Source organism: Lynx canadensis, chromosome B3, assembly GCF_007474595.2.
Source record: "Lynx canadensis isolate LIC74 chromosome B3, mLynCan4.pri.v2, whole genome shotgun sequence".
In the NCBI taxonomy this organism is placed as follows: domain Eukaryota; kingdom Metazoa; phylum Chordata; class Mammalia; order Carnivora; family Felidae; genus Lynx; species Lynx canadensis.
Genome location: NC_044308.2, coordinates 63,935,869 through 63,960,730, shown reverse-complemented (window position 1 = coordinate 63,960,730; position 24,862 = coordinate 63,935,869).

Sequence of the window (24,862 nt, the reverse complement as noted above, 5' to 3'; positions counted from 1 at the left end):
TCTGGCAGGGATATTAGAGATCACGGGGGCCAAATATAGCAAGTAGGTTTAATGTATGGTGCCAGCTCTGAGTAACCGAGGCTGCTTGAAGGGCACTGAGAAGGACTGAGGGGAACATTGAGGCTGTATCCTGACTCAACAAAGTTCTGGGTCACTTGGTGATCACTGCCACATGTCAGATGGTGGCACAGTGTCATGTGAGTGGGGTATTTGTCATTCCTTACACAGAAAAGGAAATCACTCGCAGAGAGAATATACTTGTCCAAACTCATACCAAGTGACTGCTTTCTTTCTTCTCTCTCCTTTATTAAGTGTGGACAACATACTTGGTATTTAAAGGGCAAAGTTAAGTAGACTCTATACTTTGAGGTTGTCTCAACTCAGTCAAAGTATGTAATCGTTTGCTAAGCTTGAAGAAATGGCAAGAGCTAACAGGGATCTTTCATGCCCCAATTCAAGCCAATGGCTTCCACTTTCTTAGCCTTGACTTGTTTGTGCAAACATGGCCAGTGTTTGGGACCAAATCGGCAGCACCAACTCAGTGGCTTGAAAATTCTTGCATTTTTCCACTTTCACATTTTGAAACCTGGGAAAGCCTAACAGCTCCTGGCATCTGGGAGCTGCTCTTCCAGCCTCCCACAGGCCTCTTGGGCCTTATTTCTGTGTGCTTCCTAATCCTGACATGTGCTTTTTAGAGAATTAGGAGATGGTGTGAACTCCCAGAGACGCATGTTGCTTCCATTCATTGTGTGTGTCCCCAAACACGGCCATAGATTTATGGCTCTCTGATGAGGCCCTCACCCCACTTCAAGACCCCGGTCTCTTGTCCCTTGATATCTGGCTAGCCTGGGGGTGGGGGGACGATTTCGCTGACCTCTTTCAGTTCTGTTCGCAATGTCCACCTGCTCTCCTGCCTTTGGACACTGCTGAGCTTTTTTTGTCTTCTCTGGCGGATCTTTATCCCAAGGTAAGATCTTGGGATCTTATGTGCAGCACGCAGTAATGAAGTGCCTGCTAAGATCAGAAAAACTTCCAAATTCAAGCCTGCTGACCAGCTATGAGGAATGTGTGGCAAAAAGCCACTCTCCTCAATTGAGCCCAACAAATAGTTTCCCTAAATGTTACTTAGATTCAGTTCAGTTGATCATTACTACATATGTTGCTCTCTACGTTTGCAAGCTAATAGTTTAGAATAAGTTTTATTCCTTCAAAAGGCTATGCCAGGACGCATGTTTATATCCTCACAGAAAATAGCCTAGGGGATGACATGCCACACTTTATTTGTGGGAATGGGGGGAGCCTTGGGGTGGGCTTCGTTTTTCACTTTGCACACGTCCGTGTTCTTGGTGTTTTTTTGTTTTTGTTTTTGTTTTTGTTTTTTTTTACAATTAAGGACATATTTTCCCATTGGAAAATAAAAATATTAAGTTTAGGAAAATAAAAAGAAGCTCACAAAATCTTAGAGATTAAAAGACCCCAGAGTTCATGTAATCCTTTTATTCAAAATCTTCTGTGAATCTTTGTCAAATTTATGATATAGTTTTGTGTGCGTGTGCACACGTGTGTGTGTGTGTGTGTGTGTGTGTGTGTGTGTGTATGCTCTCATGTAAGGCTGCCAATTGTCTTTTCTTAGGAATTTTATTCTGAATTATGTCTCTCTTGCATTTTTTGTGTTAAAATATCCTTCTGTTTATGAAACAATAGTGACAATGTGTGATGATTTTTAAAAATCTTTACTTGGTAGAATAAATAATTGGAGACTCAATGTCAGTTCTTAAAACTTTAGACACTTACAGGTTTATAAAAATTAATCTTGAAATTACTCATGTTCTCAACTTTCCCATTTTATAGACGAGGGAAACTGAGAGGCTCGGAGACTTGTAAATTACTCATGACAACTAACCTACTGTGTTCTGTTCGACATACCACTCTGTCTCTCAATTTAAACAATAATCATTCATGGGGCGCCTGGGTGGCTCAGTCAGTTAAGCATCCAATTCTTGGTTTAGGCTCAGTACATGATCTCATGGTTTCATGGGTTTGAGCCTCACATCAGGCTCTCTGCTGACAATGAGGAGGCTGCTTGGGATTCTCTCTGCCTCCCCGCGACTCACACTGTCTGTGTCTCTCTCAAAATAAATAAATAAACTTAAAAAAATAAAAAAAATAAAAAATATAGGGGTGCCCGGGTGGCTTAGTCAGTTGAGTGTCCAACTTCAGCTCAGGTCCTGATCTCACAGTTTGTGGGTTCGAGCCCTGTGTTGGGCTCTGTGCTGACAGCTCAGAGCCTGGAAACTGTTTCAGATTCTGTGTCTCCCTCTCTCCCTCTGCACCTCCCCGGCATGTGCGCGTGTGTGCTCTCTCAAAAATAAATAAACATTAAAAAAAAATAAAAAACTAAAAAAACATTCATACAACACTTGCTTACTGAACATATAACCTTATCAGAATAGGTGTTGGGGATAAATAAGAATAAATAGAAGATCCTCCTGGAGCTTACAGTGTAATGCAATGGCTAACAGCATTAGTTTACATACAATATGCCAAATCATTAAAATCCTTCTCCTTTTTGGTAAGTAAATGTGCCTTATACTATCTTATTGAATACAGATCATCATTTCTTTATCCGTAGTTCATTCCCATATAGCAGACATCTTACTTTGTCCATAATATTGACACCTTGTCTTACACTGGAACCATGCAAACATTTTAAATGTTTTTAAAAGTTAGGCAGAACAAATGCATGTTCACTGTAAAATATTTCAGCAATATTTAAATATACAGAGAAGTGGGACTCTGTTTTCATTGCTCCCAATTCTCCAATTCTGTTCTGGTCTCTGGAGTTAACCCCTGTTGAATAGTTTTGGGGCTATTCTTGCAGAACATTTTCCTTAGAGTATATACACAGATTTCAGGTTACTTCTCTTTGTTATACAGCCTTTCTTATGTAACTATCTATTTCCTGCAGTGAACTCACTTTATCCCAATTAGAGGGATCCTATCATTTCTGAAAATACGACCATCAACCACCACCCCTTGATAGTTTGCCTAAATACAGGCCCTTCCTAACTTAAAAACAAGTTGTATTTAAAAGGTTTCTATTTTATTGGAACTCAGAATGTGTTTTCTCCCAAAATGAGTTACAAATATGTTTTACACAGTGGCTACAGCAGCCCAAGAAAAAGGTAAACATGAAAAAAGAGACATTTAAAGAGTGTTTACCATGTGTGAAAAACCCTATTAAGAACTTTCCATTATTTCATTTACTCTTTGCAACATTTTTGTTAGGGTGGTTATTATTCCAAACTATACAGAGGGAGCAACTGATGTTTAAGTGATGAAGTAATTTCACAAAGTAACCTTTGTCACGAAGGTTTGTTACTTTGTTCACAAAGTAACCTTTGTCATGAAGGTTGTAAATGTCAGAGCTGAGAGTCATCTCCAAGTATGTTTGATCCCTAAGCACATGCGCCTCCCAGCTCCTGGAAGTTGGTTTAATAGGGCAAAGGTACACACATAGACACATATTCAGCCTCAGGAAGTGGTATGCTGTTTGCTTCCTCCTGTTTCCGTGGTCCTGGAAGGAAAGGTCGGGAGCTGGAGAGCCTAGAAGCTCTGGATCCACTATACTTTATTCACATCCCAATCTGTGACTGTCTCAGGCCAGTTACTGACATACTGGCTGCTGCTGTCTGTTTTTCAGCTTCCATAGCCAATCAGTAAACACCCTTTTGAGAATTCTGTTTTTCTCTCTAGATTTACTCTCCAGTCTTCATTTCACTTTGAGCCTTGTGAGACCAACCTTCTTGGACTCTATCAACTGGCTGACCCCCTTTCCTCTGACTTCTGATTGTCCAATGGGAGGCATCAGCAGGAGGTTGGAAGGTATGAACGAAGAAATGTCAGGGCACTTTGTTCTCTGTCTCCTTTCCTGTCGCTACTCAGCAGTGGCTGGGTTCCTATACCAAAAGCCACAGCTTCTGCTGGATGGCCTTCCTTATATTTTCAGCTCCGAGTTCCAACAAACAATCCCTCCTTGGTACTTTCAAGTCAAGGGTGGTAACAGCATTCTATTCTTATTAGTCAGGTGCTTTTCCATTTCTTGTGGGTAACAACTTTGCCCACACCCTTGTCAATGTCCCTTCATGTTAAACTCTCTTTAGTGACCCCTTTTGAGTATACCATCTGTTCACTGCTGGGAATCTGGCGGATCCAGTAAATGAAACCAAGGTTTGTTTCTGAAAACAGATCCCAAAAATGGGATTCTGTGATTAGCCTGCTCACATATTTGATGAGAGCACAGATAATCTCCTTGCCAAGGTACAATGGATACAAAGAATGTGGTAGAGTAACGGTCACTCAAATTATCAGCAGCTGTTGCATGGGGTGGTGTGCAGGTGAAAGGCAGAGATCATGTGACTGTGGCATGCACTGTTTTGTCAGGTGATTTAGATTACAAAGATTGTGCTGGCCACTTAAGAAACCCAGAGAACATAAACAGAGAAAGGGATAAATTATCAACCTCGAATATCCAACTCAAGGCATAGGTGGAAAATAAAAGAGCCTCTCTGGAAGTGTTTAATGAATCTTTTACCTCTGTAGCTACAGGGCAAATATATCTAACTCAGCACAGCTTTTGAAGAATCCCTTATCTAGCTGCAGGGCAAATATTATTGGAGATCATCTCCGGCTAAACCTATGTCCTATCTGCATCCACTTTTTCCCAATTACGTTGGTTTCTAGAGGTCTACAATATCATAAAATAAAAAGCACACGTGCCGAGGATTCAAATACCTGGGACTGACTTTCAGCTCTGACGGTAACCGCTTACATGGCACCAAGCAAATTGTTTAATCGCTGGGAGAGACAAGTTGCTGCATCAATAAATGGGCAATACTACTCGGTCTTGTATGATAAGATAATATATAAGCAGGAAGGAGTGGATTCCTGAGATAGAAGATGAGGTAATTTTTGGCAGACATAGAGAAGACTGAGAACTGCAAACCTCCTGATTCCCCTGATCCTTCATTGTTTCCGGAAGAAGCTTCTGCTCCCCACATCGTCATCAGAGTGAAGCAGCCTTCCCCTCTTATCTTTGACTTACCTTTGGCAAGCCCCCCTGGCAGGAGAACTGGTGCAGACCTCTAGTGTTTTGCAGTCTAGCCACGATGCCTTCTGCAGGTAACTATTCTCCCTTTAAACAATTCCACCTTGCCACTAAGTCCCAGTAGAAATGAAATGCCTGACCACATTTTCTGTGGCTGCAGTAACAAATCACCACAAACTTGGATGCCTTAAAAGAATGGAAATTTGTTCTCTCACTGTTCTGGAGGCTAGAAGTTGGAAACAGGGTGTCAGCAGGGCTATGCTCCCTCTAGTAGTCTCCAGAAGAGAATCCTACCCTTTCTCCTCCAGCTTCTGTTGTTCCAAGAATCTTTGCTTTCTGGTCCCATAACTCTAATCTCTCCCTCCACCTTCACAAGGCCTTCTCTGGGTCTTCTCTGCTGTGTCGAGTAAAAACACTTGTCACTGGGGGGGCGCTTGGGTGGCTCAGTGGGTTAAGCATCCCAGTCTTGATTTCAACTCAGGTCATGATATCACGGTTCAGTTCGTGAGTTCGACCTCGCGTTGGACTCTGGGCTGACAGTGCAAAGCCTGCTCGGGATTCTCTCTGTCTTCCCCACCTCCCTCTCTCCCTCCTCCACTCTTGCTCTCTTAAAATAAATAAACTTAAAAAAAAAAAAACCTGTCATTGGATGTAGGGCACACCCCAGTAATCCAGGATGATCACATTTCAAAATCTTCAACTTATTTCTGTCTGCAAAAATGCCGTTTTCAAATAAGGTCACATTTATAGATTCTAGGAGATCTATTTTGGTGGGGAGCACCATTTAAACCATTACACTGACTGTGAAAAATCAAGTGGCCATGAGACCTGAGCTGACCCTGGTGAAGTGGGTGCTATCTGACTCACCATTCATAAAACTGGGAATGTGCAACAGGAATTCATTGAGTGGCAATGGTATACACATGACTGGGTACAACATGGGTAGGCAGCTCACTCTTTCAACACCCACTTCTGGTGCATTGCCTCCTCTATCTCAATTCACGTCTATGGCCTTATGTGGAATTCCTTATAACTATGTGACTGGGGAAGGCCCACTTGGGCCTGAGTTTATGATATGTGGTCATAAGCCAGAAGGGCAGAGTCACTGCATTATAGTCCCAGCCAGGGTGGCTCTGAAAGAAAGATCAGGGTGAAGGAAAACTATTCTAATCAGAATTTTTTTAAAGTTCATTTGTTTCTTTTGAGAGAGAGAGAGAGAGAGACAGCATAAGTGGGAGAGGGGCAGAGAGCGAGAGCAAGAGAGAATCCCAAGCAGGCTCCACAGTGCCAGCACGGAGCCCAATGGGGGACTTGAACCCATGAGCTGCTAGATCATGACCTGAACCAAAGTCAGATACTTAGCTGACTGAGCCACCCAGGTGCCCCTCCAAGAAGAATTTTAAGCAGTACAACTGGCTGTTTACTTAGGCCACCAGAAGACAGCTTAAGGTTTGTATCTATGACTGCATGGGAGGTGGCTAAAAACTTAACCAATTGGTCAGGAACTTAAAAAAAAACACGATATACAGATTGGTGACAAGGGGAAACATATGAGGATAGATTTCTCGTAATAGGCACATATTATTCCTTTACCATCTAAATGCCTACCAGCGAGCATTTCATTGTGGAGAGAAGCTCTTGATAGGAGGTGCACAAGATGAAATAATCCTGTGGCTATCAGTGAGAATATTTCTAAGCCAATGTGGTACTTCTTCCATGGGCCCCTTGACAATAATGCCACAGTGACAAGAATTAAGGCTAACTAATGTGATTTCTGTTATTAAGGTTGATCTCTTTATTGCCACTGCTCCATATTCACCCTGTGGACAACAGAGACCAAGGCTAAACCCCTGATATAGCATCATTCTCTAGGGGAACCAACATACCACCGTCTTATTGGACCCCTTCCATCATGGAGGCAGCAGCCATTTTTCCTTGTGGAAATATACATACTATATATACATCATAAATAGGCATTTCCTTCCTTGCCCCAATTTTTCTGCCAGACATCCTAAACTTACAGGAGGTCTTATTTTTCCCAATTTTACCCCTTTAACTCATTGAATGGCAAGTGAAATGTGGAAATAGATTCATACCTTCTAAATTCACTGCCCCATTGTTCATGTTATTACGGAAGGAACTACTGCAGGTGCAGTTGCCATTCCAGGGAGATGATGAACTGTCTGGTTAGGGAATAGACTCCAAACCAGAGGTCAGAACTATCTCCCTGACAGTCTGAATTTGCAGATCTGGGAACCAGAATGTGAAGGTGAAAGAGTTCCTTCTCACTCTGATACCTAACAGCTCACTTAAAGAATTTGTGCTTCCTGAGGCACCCGGGTGGCTCAGTAGGTTAAGAGTCCAACTCTTGATCTCAGCTTAGGTCATGATCTCATGGTTGGTGGGTTTGAGCCCTGTGTTGGCCTCTGTGTTGACGGCGTGAAGCCTGCTTAGGATTCTCTCTTGTCTCTTTCTCTCTCTGTGCCTATTCCCACGCTCTCTTTTTCTCTCTCAAAATCAATAAACATTAAAAACAAACAAACAAAAAAAGAGGGGCTCCTGGCTGTCTCAGTCGGTTAAGCATCTGACTTTGGCTCAGGTCATGATTTCTCAGTTCGTGAGTCTGAGCCCTGCATCAGGCTCTGAGCTGTCAGCACAGAAAGCAGCTTCTGTGTCTCCCTGCCTCTCTGTTCCTCCTCCACTTGTACTCTGTGCCTTTCTCTCTTAAAAATAAACATTAAAGAAAATTTAAAAAAAAAGAAAAAAAGAATAACAACAACAACAAAAAACAACAAAAAAGAATTTGTGCTTCCTGTCTCCACAACCTTGGCATTGATGGTTTTGGAGGTTCCTGTGCTCAAGGGAAGAATGCTTCCAAGAGGGGAGAGTCATGTTTCCACTAAATTCACAATTGGGACTATCGCTTCTCGGCCTTTTGGCTAAGATCAAGTGTAAATTCACAATTGGGACTAACTTGATCCTCATGCTGCTTAACCAACGGGCAAAGGTGGGGTCACATTACTGACCTGGGTAATCAAACTTGCTTATGAAGGAAATGTGGCTTGCTGATACCCAGTGGGAGGGACAAGGACTATGCCTGGAGTCCAGAGAATTTACTGGAGCTTCTCTTAGTACTTCTCTACCATACTGGTCTATAAAAAACTATAGCATCCCAACAATACAAGACAATGGTAGATTTGGAGTTTTGTATAAATAAAGTTTGAGTCACCATCAGGTAAAGACTTTATCCAGCCAAAGAACTCACAGAGGATAAGGGAAGTAGGGAAAAGGTAGAAGAAGCTATGGTTATTAACGTAGGCCTGTGACCAGGTACAAAAGTAGGGACTGTAGAAGCTCTATTTTGGGTTGTTCCTCCACCCACATCTTTTTTTCCTCCCTGTTATATTACACGAAAATTGCCTGAATTTTAGGTTTCAGGAGAGAACATGAATGGATTCATAGCACCTAAAGATGATACGTCCACTGACTGAAACTATATGCTTCCTACAGTGGGAACATACATTTTTTTCAACCAGGTAAAGGGAAAAGATAGATACAGAGGAGCAAAAATGCACTAGATGTTCTCTGCCTCTCTAGATCAGTTTTCCATCCTTCTCTATCTTGCTCTATGCGTGGAGAGGTTGATCTCCATGAACTGCTTTAACCAGGCTCTCATGCCCAGGGGCTTTAAGTTGCAATGGCAATGGCAGATGAAAGAGCTGGAGGAAAGACCATGCAGTGCATTTCCTGGCTCCCCACTTCCTGGACCACAATTTCTTCTTTCCAGGACCAGGGCTGCTCTTGAGTAGTCCTTTCCACCCCCACCTCCCATGGCCAGTTGTTGCCAGCTCTCAGCAACTTCTCTCTCCCCTGTGCCTTCAGTCTGTAAGTTAAAGTCTCCCAACACCATCCCTTGTTGGTTTAGCTTAACTCTGATCTCTTTAAAAATCGCCCTTTCATGAAACTCTCTTTGGTTACTTATTTGAAATGAGCCATCTCTTTCTTGCCAGGATCCTGAGTAGTACAATACCCACAGTTTCACTCTTCTGTTTAGGTTAGGGAACCCCTCTTTCTTTATCTCCCAAGCTCATAAGCTCATACATCAAATTATTCCTCATTCTGTGTGTATATGCTGAAAGAAGGACAGATGTAAAGACAGATTTTCTTCCTTGGGCTATGGTCCCTTCCATAATAACCACTATAGGAGGGAAGAGGACTCTCTCTTTTAGATTAGGAAATTTTGGTCCCAACCTCACCCATCTGAACTTGGAAATGGGTACACTGTTCACTCTCTTAGCATTATAGTAAACAAAACATATTTGCCATAGTATTCTAGTGGTAGAAAGATAATAGTCCATTACTGGGCTATAAGCTTTCTTCATTAAACAAATATTTAGTGAACACTTTGCTCTAGGCTCTAAAAATATGGAAGTGGACAAAACAGATTTTGCCATCATGGACTTTACAACTTCATAATATAAGCCCTTGCCCTCTTCCCTATGGTACTGTGAGAACTGTGGTAGAAGCTCAATGCGTTAAATGAATAAAGACTAAGGTTAAAAGAGAAAAAAATAGTAAATTACAGTTATACAGCAATTCCCCATGGTTAGCTCAATGTATTTACATCTCAAGAGCAAGTTGGGTTTTACAGCACTGGCCTGTCCCCTCCCCCCAACAATCTAGCACTTAGAAACTTGTGAAAACTCTTTGAGATTTTGCTAGATTCCTCTCAGGTTTATGTCAAATATCTGGAAGCACAATAATACAAGTCTAACTGTCACTACTCAGTATCCCACATCCCTTGTCCCACTGCTCTAGACCCTACTGGTGGGGAAAGTTCTGTGGAAATGACTGGGCTCCTTAGCCTTCTGCATCTGAGTAGCTTCTCAACTCGCTTTGACTTCTGTTCAACAGGATGTCCTTCCTTGGAGGCTTCCCTCTAGATTCACTTCTTTCTTTCCTCTGGCCTCTTTTTTCTTTTTAACCTCAGATCTTTCCCTCCATTTCTGGGATTATTGTCCTGATGTCTGTCAGTCAACTCTGACCCAACATGTTGCCACCATCAGTCTAGTGGGAGTCCTGTTCACAGATAGATAGGTGCTGTGTCAAGAGACCCATTTTGAAACATGGAAATTGGAAGAAACCTAAAACAACAGAGTAGGGAACGGAAAGCTTGTTCCTGGAAGGTCTCTGTAATGGCATTTCCTCCTTATATTCTTTCTTTCTTTCTCCCTTCCTTCCTTCCTTCCTTCCTTCCTTCCTTTTTTTTTCAATGCAAGTTCAAATTTTAAACTGTTCCTGCTGACGTTTACTGTTGTGCCTTCTCATTGTTGAGTGGCTGGTGTATGGTCAGAGTTTTCAGCGCTTTGTACTTTTGTGTGACAACTCACTGTGATGTGGGGTGGGAGGGGAGAGACCCATGGGAAAAATCTTGCTCATCATCGAGCTGAAATCAAAGGAATGCTTCAGGCTATGAAAAATGGCTTCTGGTTCCCTGGCTCCACACTGTAAGCACTCATGCTTTGGAAAAGATAATCTGGAAAAAGGTGTGGGGAGGATGGGGATTTTCACATTGCAGCAGAGGATATCCATAGTTTCTTTTCAGGTTTAATTGCACGTGGGTGGTGTACAACTATAAGTACTCATAAATTGCCTACCCCAATATTGAATGCAGCCCCCTCCATATGTGTCAGCATGAGCTGAGCTGAAGCCAGCAGACTGGGCCAAAATATACTAGAACTGTAGCCAAACTGATGATAGAGGATTTGAAAAGTCAGCTAGAGAGACCTGTGGACCTGGTTATTGGAGTAATAGATTTCTTGTCTTGAGTCTCTACATAGACGCTATTTTTTTCCTCTTTGGGGTAGAATAGGAAATGAGAATATACTGATGGAGAAACTGATCTTTTTCTCTAGTTGAAAAAGTAGTGTTTAGTGACTTACAAAACTATACAGGAGTTTTAAGTAAAACCCGTCATACAGCATTTGTAGGCTGTCTGAATTGTCTATTGTAAGATACATATTCCCTTGTTTTTCCTTTTTATTTAAAAAAAAGTGCAAATTTTACTAGAAACAACATTATTAATTTCTAGTGGATTTTTAAAAAGTTTATTTCCAACCTCTACCAAATAGCATTGAGAAGAAAAAAAAAAAGCACTCTGAATCCCCAAAAGGGAAACAGTAAAGTGCTGTAAAAATATTTCTCACCACTGACTACTGGTTACTTTTTTACAGGTGGCTATTTGACTAACTGATTGATTGATTAGTGCTCAGTAGAGAAACTGTGTATTTTATCTAAATGTGAGGCATTTTTGAGGTTGCAAAGAGGGAAAGGAATTAAGGAATATTTGCCATTTGAAGGTGAGCAAATAAAATTTAAATCGTTTGGAGAGATATACCATTTTCAAAGACTAGAAGAATATTGTTCAAAGTCTAATACAACCCAGAGTTATCTGTAGATTCAATGCAATTCCTATGAAAATACCAAAAGCATTGTTCATAGAACTAGAACAAACAATCCTAAAGTTTGTTATGGAACTACAGAAAACCCTGAATAGCCAAAGCAATCTTGACAAAGAAGAACAAAACTGAAGGTATCACAATATCAGATTTCAAGGTATACTACAAAGCTGTAGTAATCAAGACAGTATGGTACTGATACACAAAAACAAACACATAGATCAATGGAACAGAATAGAGAGCCCAGACATAAACCCACACGTACATGGTCAGTTAACCTATGACAAACGAGGCAGGGATGTACTATAAGGAAAGGATAGTCTCTTCAATAAACAATGTTGGGAAAAGTGGATAGCTACGTGAAGCTGGACCACTTTTTTACACCATACACAAAAATAAACTCAAAATGGATTCAAGAAAAAAATGGAGGCCCTGAAAACAAAAAACTCCTAAAAAAAAAAAAAAAACCAGGCAGTTAACTCTTGGACATTGGCCTTTGAGATATTTTTTTGGATCTGTTTCCTCAGGCAATGGCAACAAAAGCAAAAATGAACAATTGGGACTAGATCAAACTAAAAAGCTTTTTCACAACAAAAGAAACCATCAACAAAGTGAAAAGGCAACCTACTGAATGGGAAAATATATTTGCAAATGATATCTCCATTAAGGGGTTAATATACAAATTAGAAGGACCTCCTACAACTCAATACCAAAACCCCCAAAAATCCAATGAAAAAAATGGGAAGAGGACCTGAATGAGACATTTTTCCAAAGAAGATATACAGATGGTCAAGAGACACATGAGAAGATGCTCAATATCGCTAATCATTAGGGAAATTACAATTAAAACCACAATGAGATACTGCCTCACACCTGTCAAAATGGCTAGTAACAAAAAAAATAAGAAATGGCAAGTGTTGGTGAGAATGTGGAGAGGAGGGAACTTTTATGACCTGCTGATGGGAATGTAAATTGTTGCAGTCACTGTGGAAGATAGTATGGAGGTTCCTAAAAAATTTAAGTAAAATTACTACATAATCCAGCAATTCCACTTCTGCACATATATATGAAGCAAAGGAAAACACTAATTTAAAAAGATATATACACTCTCATGTTCATTGCAGCATTATTTAAAATAGCCAAGATATGGAAGAAACCTGTGTCCATCAATAGATGAATGGATAAAGAAGACGTGGGATATATGTGTGCATGCGTGTGTATCACATGTACATATACATGTATGCAATGCATGTATATGTATATGTGCATATATCACATGTGTGTATATGTATATACAGACACATAAACATACAATGGAATATTACTCAGCCACAAATAGGAAAAGAATCTTGTCATTTGCAACAACATGGATGGACTACAGGGTATTATGTTAAGTGAAATAAGTCAGAGACAAATACCATATAATTTCAGTTATATGTGGAATCTAGAAAACAAAGCAAATGAACTACAACAAAAAAGTCAAAACAGTAATAGACTCATAAAAACAAAGAACAAACTGGTTGTTGCCATAGGGGAGGGGTCAGAGGGATGGGTGAAATAGGTGAAGGAGATTAAGAGGTACAAATGTCTAGTTATAAATTAAGTCATGAGGTTGTAAAGTACAGCATGGGGAATATAAGCAATAATATGGTGTTAAATTTGGCACCAAAAACCATAAAATACCTAGGAATAAATCTAACCAAAGAGGTGAAAAAGCTATACACTGAAAACTATAGAAAGCTTATGAAAGAAATTGAAGAAAACACAAAAAAAAATAGAAAAAGATTCCATCCTCCTGGGTAGGAAGAACAAATACTGTTAAAATGTCAATACTACCCAAAGCAATCTACATATTCAATGCAAGCCCTAGCAAAATAACACCAGCATTTTCGCAGAGGTAGAACAAATAATCCTAAAATTTGTATGGAACCAGAAAAGACCCCAAATAGCCAAAGCAATCTTGGAAAAAAAAACAATAACAAAAACAGGAGGCATCACAATCCTGGACTTCAAGCTACACTACAAAGCTGTAATCATCAAGACAGTATGGTACTGGCACAAGAACAAACACTTAGATCAATGAAACAGAAGAGAGAACCCAGAAATGGACCCACAAATGTATGGCCAACTCATCTTTGACAAAGCAGGAAAGAACATCCAATGGAATAAAGACAGTATCTTCAGCAACTGGTGCTGGGAAAACTGGACAACAACATGCAGAAGAATGAACCTGGACCACTTTTCTTACACCATACACTAAAATAAACTCAAAATGGATGAAAGACCTCAATGTAAGACAGGAAGCCATCAAAATCCTTGAGGAGAAAGCAGGCAAAAACCTCTTTGATTTTGCCTGCAGCAACTTCTTATTCAACACGTCTCCAGAGGCAAGGGAAACAAAAGCAAAAATGAACTACTGGGACCTCATCAAAATAAAAACCTTCTGCACAGTGAAGGAAATAATCAGCAAAACTGAAAGGCAACTGACAGAATGGGGGAAGATAATTGCAAATGACAGAAAAAGGGTTATCGTGGTGTCCTTTATGTCAGATAAAGGGTCAGTATCCAAAATGTATAAAGAACTTATCAAACTCAACACCCAAAAAACAAATAATCCAGTGGAGAAATTGGCAAAAGACATGAATAGACACTTCTCCAAAGAAGACGTCCAGATGGCCAACTGACAGATGAAAAAATGCTCAACATCATTCATCATCAGGGAAATAACATCAAAACCACAATGAGATACCACCTCACACCTGTCAGAATGGCTAACATTAAAAACACAGGTAACAACAGATGTTGGCGAGGATGTGGAGAAAGAGGATCTCTTTTGCATTGTTGGTGGGAATGCAAGCTGGTGCAGCCACTCTGGAAAATAGTACGGAGGTTCCTCAAAAAACTAAAAATAGAACTATCCTCCGACCCAGTAATTGCACTACTAGGCATTTATCCACAGGATACAGGTGTGCTGTTTCGAAGGGACACATGCACCCTCATGTTTATACCAGCATTATCAACAATAGCCAAAGTATGGAAAGAGCCCAAATGTCCATCGATGGATGAATGGATAAAGAAGATGTGGTATATATATACAATGGAGTATTACTCAGCAATCAAAAAGAATGAAATCTTGCCACTTGCAACTATGTGGATGGAACTAGAGGGTATTATGCTAAGCGAAATTAGTCAGAGAAAGACAAAAATCACATGACGTCACTCATATGAGGACTTTAAGACACAGAACAGATGAACATAAGGGAAGGGAAGCAAAAATAATATAAAAACAGGGAGGGGGACAAAACATAAGAGACTCTTAAATATGGAGAACAAACAGAGGTTTACTGGAAGAGGTGTGGGAGGGGCGATGGGCTAAATGGGTAAGGGGCAGTAAGGAATCTGCTCGTGAAATCATTGTTGCACTATTTGGATGTAAATTAAGAAAATAAAATTTAAAATATGGGTTAAATTTGTATGTTGACAGATGGTAACTAGACTTAGTGTGGTGATCAGTTACAATACATACACATTTTGAAGCACTATGTTGTACACATGAAACTAATAAAATATTGTTTATCAATTATACTTCAATTAAAACAAAACAAAACAAAGTTCACCTATTCTAGGATTCCATATACATGACATTCTGGAAAAAAATGAAACTATCAAGAGAGAGAACAGATCAGCAGTGGTCCAGGGTTGACGTAGGGGGAAGGTGTGGCCACAAAGACTAGCAGAAGGAATTTTGGAAGGTAGTGAAACTTTTTTCTAGTGGTGGTTACACAAATGTATGCATATGTTAAAACACAGAATTGTACAATAAATATTTTATTGCATACAGATTTAAACAATAAAATAACTAAAAATTATCTGAAGTAAATAATTGCAAAATATTATTATTTTGTAATTTTTTTGGTAGATATGTAAGTCTGTTACACTTTTCCCAACTTTATTTTATTTTATTTAAAAATTTTTTTTAATGTTTATTTATTTTTGAATCAGGGAGAGACAGAGCATGAACAGGGGAGAGTCAGAGAAAGGGAGACACAGAATCTGAAACAGGCTCCAGGCTCTGAGCAGTCAGCACAGAGCCTGACGCAGGGCTAGAACTCACGGACCGTGAGATCATGACCTGAGCCGAAGTCGGCTGCTTAACTGACTGAGCCACCCAGGCGCCCCTTCCAAACTTTATTTTAAATACATCCTGAGTAAATATTTAAAAATTAAAAATTTATATTAACTAACATATTTTCAGTTACCTAAGAACTAGGTACCACAGCTTAATCATTACCTGTGGATAAATTGTATTTATGACCATTTTGGTGCCAAGAAATCACTTGATTTGTAGCATTAAACCTTCAATGTACAGATAAGCATATCTGATTGCTACTAAATTGATATCTTAATCTCAAAATGACATTTTGACCCTGAAATAGCATTTTTTTCCACGCTGAATTATTTTACTCATTAGAAAGTTAAAACTCATATTGGCATCTGTAATTAAAAGATATGTTTATAGAATAAGGCTTTAGTGTCTTAAGTTATTTAATAGATTGAGATTTGATCTGACACTATGTGCTACATTAATTACCATAGATGAATGGGAAAAGAGAAGTGGATATGACTTGTAAATGATGTGTTACAAACAACTAAAGACCCTATGACTTCACAGTATGCTGTACAAAGTTTGTTGGAAGTTAGAATAAAGGAAAGCAATGGGAAAATTGTGTCATTATGAAACACAAGGTAATAAAGTACAGACGTGTCAAATTCAATGCACCTGAATTTCCTTTGAAATTAAATTTGGTTGTATAAGTGTATAAGATTTACAAGCATTTAGATCCTGTTCCTAGTTTTATGTTTGAACATACATATTTAAGTAACATTATCCTAAACACAATTTATGTCAATATTAGGGATTCAAGAGAATTCTTTTCCTTTTAATATTTCAGAACCACTGCCCTAGAGCAGTTTATTCTGCAAAGGAATCACATTCACTGCCAGTCCAATGTACCACTTTTATTGCCTAAAGTCTATTTTCCATAAAACTCTACCCAGATACAGAACACTTATTCATTTCCTAACTGGCACCATGAATATCGAACCTAAGACCAGATATCTGACGCTGTATCATCTTTGCTAACCTCTTCTGAAAAAATTCAGTCTGCTTCCCCAAAGCCTGTAAGATGATGCTTTGATGTCACTTCTCCCCACACCCTCACTTCTTGGTGTTGCTCACAATCATTTTGCAAATATTTACTGAGTACCTACTATGTATGTTCTAGGCATAGGGCTAAAGAGTTATCTGAAACCTCCAGTTTCTCCCTCCGACAGGGATTTAACACCTCATAGTTAAGTCCTTAATACCTGTCAATACTTCTGGTTGCAGAACTCAGCTTCTCCATCCCATGGCCAACACTCTTGCTGCTACCTTCTCTGGCCAGACCCTAGCTCCTAGTCCCAATGCTCTTGATGCAGAAAGAAGGGCTCTCTCGCTAACATAACTACACCTCTTAATTTCTAAAGAGAAGAGTCTTAGTCTCTGCTCTCTTGAATGACTCAGGCATCAGCTATTTTATTGTTTTCTAAAGTAACTTCTCATTAAGAAAAAAAAATCTTATGATAATTTTCTTCAGAGCACAGTGGAGTACCATTTTAAGTGACACCAAATAATTTCATATCTAAAAGAATACTTGCTCGAGGCCCATATACAAATCCTTGAGCTGAACGCAAACAGGGCCATTCTATCACCTTGATGTGACTTTAGTTATCTGCCAATTTCATCATTGCCCAAAGAGCTAAGAATGTTTCAATCAAGAATCTTTGTCTCAGGGTCAACCAACCCCTCTAAAAAGTCCAGTTATTTCCTTATAAGTGTCCTTAGATACTTGTCAGTACATTTGCATAGAAGAGTATCACTTGATAAACATTATATTAGGCATAAACATCTGAGCTATAGCCAAGCTACTCAAAAGTTTCTTATTGAAATATAGTTGACATACAATATTATACAGTATACCTCATTTTACTGTGTTTCACTTTACTGCACTTCACAGACAACTGCATTTTTTACAAACTGAAGGTTTATGGCAACCCAGCCTCATGCAAATCTATTGGCACCATTTTTCCAATAGAATTTGCTCACTTCATGTCTCTGTCACATTTTGGTAATTCTTGAAAGATCTCAAGCTTTTTCATTATTTTTCTATTTATTATGGCAATCTGTGATCAGTGATCTTTGATGTTGCTATTGTAATTATTTTGGGGTGCCACAAACTGTGCCCATATGAAACGAGGAACCTAATTGATACACACTGTGTGTTCTCACTGCTCCACTGACTGGCTGTTCCCCCATCTCTCTCCCTCTCTTCAGTCCTCCCTATTCCCTGAGACACAACAATATGGAAAATAGGTCAGTTAATAACCCTACGACAGCCTCTAAGTGTTCAAGTGAAAGGAAGAGCCACACGTCTCTCACTTTAAATCAGAAGCTGGAAATGATTCAGCTTAGTGAGGAAGGCATGTCAAAAGCCAAGATAGGCTGAAAGCTAGACCTTTTGTGCCAGTTAGCCAAGTTGTGACTATGAAGGAAAAGTTCTTGAAGGAGATTAAAAGTATTACTACACCCAACCTGCAGATGATAAGAAAGTGAAACAATCTTACTGCTGATATGGAGAAAGCCTGAGTGGTCTGGAGAGAAAATCAAAGCAGTCACAACATTCCTGAAGTCAAAGCCTAAAAAATGCAGGGCAAGGCCCTAAGTGTCTTCAATTCTGGGAAGGCTGAGAGAGGTGAGGAATCTGCAGAAGAAAAGGCTGAAGCTAGCAGAGGTTGGTTCATGAGGAAAGAAGCCATATCCAGGACATAAAAGTACGAGGTGAAGCGGCAAGTGCTGATGTAGAAGCTGCAGCGAGTTATCCAGAAGAGCTAGGAGAGATCATTAATGAAGGTGGCTACGCTCAACAAATTTTTCAGTGTAGATGAAATGGTCGTCTATAGGAAGAAGATGCTATCTAGGACTTTCATAGCTAGAGAGGAGAAGTCAATACCCGGCTTCAAAGCTTAAAAGGACCCAGTTGTTAGGGGCTAATGCAGTTGGTCACTTTAAGTTGAAGCCAATGCTCATTTACCATTGCGAAGATCCTAGGGCACTTAAGAGTTATGCTAAATCTACTCTGTGCTCTAGAAATGGAGCAACAAAGCTTGGATGATGTGACGCATCTGTTTACAATACAATTTACTGAATATTTTAAGCACACTTTTGAGACGTATTACTTAGAGAAAAGACAGCTTTAAAAATATTACTGCTCACTGATAACACACTTGCTGTCCATGAGCTCTGATGATGTACGGTGAGATTGCTGTTGTTTTCATGCCTTCAAACACAGGATTAGGGTTTCCCTAGTGGAATCTATGTTTCTTATTGCCTCGATGAGAACTGGTCTTTTCAGTCCTACTGAAAAGTGAGATCTCTTTCTTCTACCTTGGATTCTTGATCTCTGCTATTTTTATATGGCATCTGGGATCATAGTAGTAGGAACTTTTGGGATTGGGTATCTAATGCTTTCAGGCAAGACTCCATCTGAACTAATTCAGGTTAAAGATCTCTAAATTGTATGTAAGATAGAAAAATATTTTCTAATGTCCCTCAACACAGAAGATCAATTTTATTTATGTATTTATTTAAAAATTTATTTTGTTTTAGAGAGAGGGAGCGAGCAAGAGGGAGAGAGGGGCAGAGGTGCGGGGTGGTGGGAGAAGGGGGGAGGGGGGCGGAGAGAGAGAGAGAGAGAGAGAGAGAGAGAGAGAGGAGAGGCAGAGAGAATCTTAAGCAGACTCCACGCTCAGCACAGAGCCTGACATGGGGCTCTAACCCTCGACCCTGGGATCATGACCTGAGCTGAAATCAAGAGTTGGATGCTCAACATCTAAGCCACCCCATGCCCCAGGAGATCAATTTTAATTATACTTTCCATAAGAGTAGATTTCCTAATATTTAATCCTGAGTTTTAAGTTCCAGTTTGGATACAAATGCATCTTGTCTTATTCCCAGGAAAAGGGGAGAATGGTTGGCTCCTCTTCTCTGCTTAAAGACTCTTTTTAGACACCTGGACAGTTCATAAATCAACCTTTAGCCTTCAGAGGGAAAGTCAGGAAGGCTTCGCTGGGAATAAGCTCACTTACCTAAGATGGGTTTCTGCTGAGAAATTAAATCCTGTAAGATTAAAAATGCATCATGCTTAGGGAATTTGAAGTCTTCTTTCCATTTAAAAAATGCATTAAAAAACCCACGGCAATCTAAGTCATGTTTCAGCTATGTCCTGGAAGACTAGGAAGTGTTGTTTTCATGGAAAATTACTTATTACAGAAAAGATTTTTATGCCTGTGTTATAATTTGTGGTAGACATAGATGTTTCCTTAAGGGCTCTCTGATTTAAGACTGCAATAATGGATGAAACTCAGATATCATGGCGACTCTCTAGAGTGAGCTCTATTTCCAAGATTCATAGCCCTCTTTCTAATTCTGCTTCCAGAACGATTCCAGGGGCTGGTACAGCATTCTAACTGTAGAGAGGAAAACAGGAGCAGAGAGACAGGCACACGGGGGAGAGACTTCAAGCCAGATCTATAACTATCTCTTTGTTTGTCTGACTCCTTGTTTCTTTTCTCTTTCAAATTCAAACAACTTCAACAGTCCCCAGACACCCTGAACACAAGGTGGGGCCTAAACAAAACATTTCCTGTGTCCAGGAAGCTACCAAAATAGCCACTGCAGGTCCTGTAAAGGGCATTTGGTGAAACACAGAGTAAACAGGCGCATGATGACAGGCTGATGGTGGCTGTGCTGATGAAAAGGCCAAGAAGAAGGAGCAAGTTCTTCTCAGTCAAGATTCAGCTTCAAAGGTCGGTCTCCTTGTAAATAAATCAGCCACTGGCTCACCTGGTACTAAACTTCTCCCAAACCCCTGTGGATTCAGCAGCCTGCTGGAGGCGATACCACTTAACCTTTCTGAATTTCAGCTTCTTCCTCAAGAAAAAGAGGAGACTGGACCTGTGCACCTCTCAGAACTCACTCTTTGGGGCTGTCAGGTACAAGCGGACTCCACATTAAAAGCAAAGATGAGAAGGAAAATATGTATAAGGCATCCACTGGCAGGTAGATTTCAGCTGTGGCTTCTGTATTCTATTGATCAGCCAGGTTTTTTTAAACCCCTATTTAAAACATTTGACTTTGGGGCGCCTGGGTGGCTCAGTCGGTTAAGCGTCCGACTTCAGCTCAGGTCAGGATCTCACGGTTTGTGGGTTTGAGCCCCGCATTGGGCTCTGTGCTGACAGCTCAGAGCCTGGAGCCTGTTACAGATTCTGTGTCTCCCTCTCTCTCTCTGCCCCTCCCCTGTTCACTCTCTGTCTCAAGAATAAATAAACATTAAAAAAAAATTAAAAAAAATAAATAAAACATTTGATTTAGAATTTCCAATGCTGCTTAACTTGCCTAGTAAATTGTACCTGCTCTTTATTGGAGGGTATATTATGAAATGACATCGGAGTTAAGGCCTTGGCATGACACAGGCACCTGTTGTGGGCCACTGGTATGAGCTCTAGCAGCCGCCGTAACCATGGTCCCAAGTCTAACAAAAATCTGCCCCCTTGCATTAGGACCATGTTAATGCTAGCAGGTGGAAGCTGGATCATTTAGAAAGCATCTATAGAGATAAGAGTATATAGCATTATTACCTGTATCTAGCAAGTACTTTGTATATTTGAGTATCCATGCCACACACACATATATTCTCATGTGTATACATAATTAGTTGGGCACACTTACCTGCTCAGGCCTATCAGGCACCACTAGAGATGAGGTGGGCAGGGCACCGGGATGGTGAAATGGGAATGAGGATGGGATGGAAATGCCAAGGGCAAAATATAAATAGGGATATGTGGCCTCTAGACATTAGTCTAGACACTAGTCTTCTCTGCTTTTGAAGTCCAGGGGCCTTGTCAGAGCAGACAGTGGGTCCAGCTTTACTCCACTGTCCTTACTGGACCCTCTTCTCTGTTGGGAGAAGACACTTTGGCTTGAGACACTGCAGTGACTTTACAAAATCCTTTATTGTGCCAGCAAATTCGGGATACAGATGGTGTACATGTAGGAGAGTTAGAGGTATACTGCAGAGCTGGGATCCAACCTTATCCAGTTTGATTCATAAGCCATGCTTCTCAAAACTAACAGACTTTCCTACTCCCTAGTCTCTTTTAGACTGGATAGGCTATATTATGGTAAATATTTTTTTAATGTTTATTTATTTATTTTTGAGAGAGAGAGAGAGAGAGAGAGAGAGAGAGAGAGAGAGAGCGCACAGCAGGGGACGGGCAGAGAGAGAGAGAGGGAGACACAGACTCCAGGCTCTGAGTTGTCAGTGCAGAGCCCAACACGGGGGTCGAACTCACCAACTGTGAGATCATGACCTGAGCCAAAGTCAGATGCTTAACCACCTGAGCCACCCAGGCGCCCCTTTATTATGCCAAATCTTGATCTCCAAACTTCATAAGATCAAAATAACAAGCTGTATTTCCTGTCACACTCCATGTCCATTAGGTACTGGCAAAAGGACTGCTCCTCATAACCACTTGAGATCTAGCTCACAGAAGCTAAGCCAAACACAGACTTCCACGGTTCCAAAGTTAGGCAGACGAGAACATATACTTGAACTATACACTTGCTCTTAAAACTGCTGCCTAGAGAGAACACATGACCTTTTCACTCATGTATCTTTGGCTAAGGCCTGACACATGGCCAAGCCTAATGTTAAAAGCCAAAAGCTTGGGGCGCCTGGGTGGCTCAGTCGGTTAAGTGGCCAACTTAGGCTCAGGTCATGATCTCACGGTCCGTGAGCTCGAGCCCTGCGTCGGGCTCTGTGCTGACCGCTCAGAGCCTGGAGCCTGTTTCAGATTCTGTGTCTCCCTCTCTCTCTGCCCCTCCCCCATTCATGCTCTGTCTCTCTCTGTCTCAAAAATAAATAAACGTTAAAAAAAAAAAAAAGCTGAAAGCTTTATGCAATCTGAAGAGGAACCAGCGTATTCTAAACCTAATGTTAAAAAAGCAGTTATACTCTTCCTCCAGGATTGGGTAGCATATACTGGTCAACAGTAGACCTTTACCTCCCTGTCTCAATAGCTGGGCTCATCTCTCTCATTCACCCCCCACCCCTTCTCCCTGTCCAGGAACTTCTCTAACCTTCCAGGTTGGTTTTTCTCCTTTCAAGCTCCCACAGCTTGAATCTCCTAAACTTTTAAAATTCTAGCACATTTTAGTTATGCAGATTCTTCAAGAGGCCAGAAATAGGACATCCTGGTCAGTAACCTAAATGAAAATTTACCCTATCTTTTGATGAACCATTCCCAATTTGACCTGTACTAGAAAGTCTACTAAGCTTAGAGATTATTTTGCAGATCTCATTTTGAATGGAAGAATGCTGAATCATTCTTACTAAAAAAGTTACTCTTGTTACAAGCACAGAGTAAACTTCTCTAAGGGCATGCCAGTAGTACTTTTTTTTTTATTTTTAATGATTATTTACCTTTGAGAGAGAGAGAGAGAGAGAGAGAGAGAGAGAGAGAGAGAGTGCGTGAGCGGGGGAGGGGACAGAGAGGGGAGACACAGAATGCGAAGCAGGCTCCAGGCTCTGAGCTGTCAGCACAGAGCCCGATGTGGGGCTCGAACTCACGAGCCGTCAGATCATGACCTGAGCCCAGGTCCGACGCTTAACCGACTGAGCCGCCCAGCTGCGCCAGTAGTACTTCTGATTAGCTTGCTTTTGATTAGCCTGTGACCCTGGAAAGACACCTGCTGTCTCAGGTAACGTTTTTCCATGAGTAGGGTAAGGGAGAACACTTTGTTTCCAAGAGTCTTTGAGGTTGAAAATGTTATGACTATTATTTCTGTTAACAAGCTCCCAGGAAGTACATGAGCCTCCCACGTGTGGAGACAGTGACAGTTTTTATATTGCTGGGTATGCAAAGTTGAAGCTCATTATTGAGTGTGCTCTATGGTGGTCCTGCAGAACTGCATTGTGCAGGTATGGGAAGCATCTGGTTCCACACGCTTGAGCGGAAAGGTCAGGGAATATATGGTCCACACCTACAAGGGAGCTAATGAGTTACTATGTACACTGCTGAGGAGAAACACACCCACCAGAATTCTTCTGTGTTTGACACAGGTCAGGTTGTCTTCTTTGTAGACTCCTATCGTTAGGACTGAGAGGCAGGGACCAAAATAATTTGATTATAGCATCTTGCTAGTTACACGGCTTAACTTATGTTTATTCTTTCTTTTTCCTTTGGCATTCCAGACATAACAATGCCACGGACTTTACATGGACTGTTTCTTTTGATTTTCCTCCAAGATCACCGGTTTCCTTCCCAGAACTTCAGCCCTTGATACACCTCTAAGTAACAAGAGACTGAATTGGAAATCCTTTTGGAATCCACTGTGGATCCTCCAATCAAACAAGTAAATAATCTCAGTGTACTTTACACATTTCTTCTTTGGGGGGACGGGGAAGGGGAGGAAATAGAGAGAGGTGGGGGAGGCAGAGAGAATCTTAAGCAGGCTCCATGCACCTAGAGCAGAGCCCAACGTGGGATTCAGTCTCATGACCATGAGATCATGACCTGAGCTGAAATCAAGAGCTGGACGCTTAACCAAGTAAGCCACCCAGGCGCCCAATGCTTTCTACCTTTCACTCCCATATCCATGAATTCATTGAGCACATTCTATGTACCAGGCTCTGTGCTGGGCACTGGAAACCCAAACAACTCTGGCCCCTGCCCTGGACACCCTCACCATCTTGCCAGGATATACATATTAAAAGGACAAGAAAGAGATGTTTGAGTAGAATATGAAAGTAAGATCTTGCCAGGCAGAGAGATTAAAGAAGGATTCAAGATTCAAGCAGAGGGACCAGTTTGGGCCAAGAAACAAGAGTGAGTAGACATAACTGGTTTGGGAACATGCATTCCTACCTACAGGAAGCATCCCTGATGTATTGATAACCTACCTTTCCCAAAGGCTTCAATTTCTTCCACATCTAAAGATGACCTGGGAATAAGCATGGTAAAATTTAAGTTCATAAAGCAGGAGGCTTGAGTGCTATGTGGAAATGTCCAGCTCCGGTAATGACAGACTAGCAAAGTAACCAGTCCCCTTAGGCCCTGCTATAAGAGGTGTACAGCAAGTGACAGGAGCCCAGGCCCACTCGTTGTCAGACAGAGGCCTGAATTCCTGTCCTGCCACCGG